The 1673-nt window shown below is 38.4% G+C and overlaps 1 protein-coding gene across 1 annotated transcript in view; it reads left to right on the top strand.

The window, feature by feature from the left end:
• PARK2 (parkin RBR E3 ubiquitin protein ligase) overlaps window positions 1-1673 on the top strand; it is a 1159373-nt gene that overhangs the window by 151406 nt on the left and 1006294 nt on the right. The gene's annotated exons all lie outside the window — the stretch shown is intronic.

Raw genomic sequence — 1673 nt, 5'->3', positions numbered from 1 at the left:
AAAATCTTCAGAACCAATACCTACATCCATATGCAGTTATTGAACATAGCCAAACACAGCGGTTCTTGCCAATCACGAGTCTGTTCCCTCGCAGGGACGTACACCTGCCTGAGACAGGAGAGTAGGTGGGTGGGACGTCTGACTCCTCCAGACCAAGAGCCTCACTTTCTTTCTTTTTCATGATGCTTGCTCAGGAGCCATCACAATTCAAAGTGTCATAGCTGCTTTTCTTTAGGTCACAAGACACTGGCCTAAGGCAGGCTCCCTTCAGTCACTGCTGTCTTTGTAGAGAGAACCCTTAAGGCCCTCTCCATTCTAGTGAGTCCAATTTCTGATACCTCGATTCCCAAAAAAGAGGGAAAACAACCACAATACAAACTTAATTTCCACTAGGGCACCTCCTTACGTATGTATATAATAAATATGGGAGAACTAAAAACATACTTTTGAGGCTTTATAGGAATAGTAATATACTTCTAAAAATTTAGAGAATATATGGGAATGAGCCTACTCCCAATGTAGTAGATGCTCATATAATCAGTTTTAGTTGAATCTTAACTGTTTAAGTCCAGGTCCGATTTCCATGTTTTTTTAATAATGAGATTTCGAACAGCCCCATCGAAAGTGATATTATCCCTTTGAATTTCTATAACATTTACTGTTTGTGTACTAATGCAGCATTTAGCTAACATATGCTGGCTTTTCATATGAATATCTCTTATCTCATCAACTATACTGAGAACCCTTTTAAGAAAAGGGATAAGGTCATATCCATTTTTTTGCATTCCCTGCTGTACATTTTTGAATGTCCCAGAGTTAGTGCTTAATGGTGCATAGCTGTTTAGGGGAAATTATGAGTTCAAATCTAATTAGTATAAAACAAAAGGAAAAACCACAAAATTTCTAGAGCCAATAAGGATGGAACTAAAAATATGTATTGGGTACTTTTTGTTTATTTAAAAATTTTGACTATTTGTGGATGAAGAGTATGTATAAAGAGAAGAGCAGTGCTTGCAAATTATAAACTTCATAGAAAGTCGTAAGTTACAGAATTCTGTAATATAGAGTATTAATCTCACCTATGCTTAAAATGGTCTCCGATCTGGAAAGATGCACTTGTCACTGGAACGTTCAATGTAGAGAAGTATTCAGCTGGAGCTGTGAGAAGATGGGGTATTGCTGGCTTCATGAGTCTGGTTGCAGCTCAGGTAACCCCGGGGGCCGGTGGCATGAGGGGTTAGAGCTGGGACTGTGTCACATCCAGCTGTGGAGTTATACGTGAGAACATGCGGTATTTGTCTTTCTGTATCTGACTCGTTTCATTTAGTTTCACTTAAGATAATGGCTTCCAGTCCCATCCACATTGCTGCAAAAGGCATGATTCCCTTCTTTTTTATGGCAGAATAGTATCCCATGGTGCATATATACCACATTTTCTTTATCCAGCCATCTGTTGATGGACACTTGGGTTGATTCCATATTATTTGCTACTGTGAATCGTGCTGCGCTAAGTGTACAAGTGCAGGTATCATTTTTATATATTGATTTCTTTTCCTTTGGATAGATACCCAGTAGTGAGATTGCCGGATCCTATGGTAGCCCCGTCTATTTTTAAACAATTTCAAAAAAAGACTTCTACTTTCTAATTTTTCAGAAGTAAAATATCAAATTAC

Source organism: Propithecus coquereli, unplaced genomic scaffold, assembly GCF_000956105.1.
Source record: "Propithecus coquereli isolate 6110/MARCELLA unplaced genomic scaffold, Pcoq_1.0 Scaffold25, whole genome shotgun sequence".
NCBI classification, from domain to species: Eukaryota; Metazoa; Chordata; class Mammalia; order Primates; family Indriidae; genus Propithecus; species Propithecus coquereli.
The sequence above is the reverse complement of the archived record's forward strand: the minus strand, read 5'-3'. Positions and strand labels throughout refer to the sequence as shown.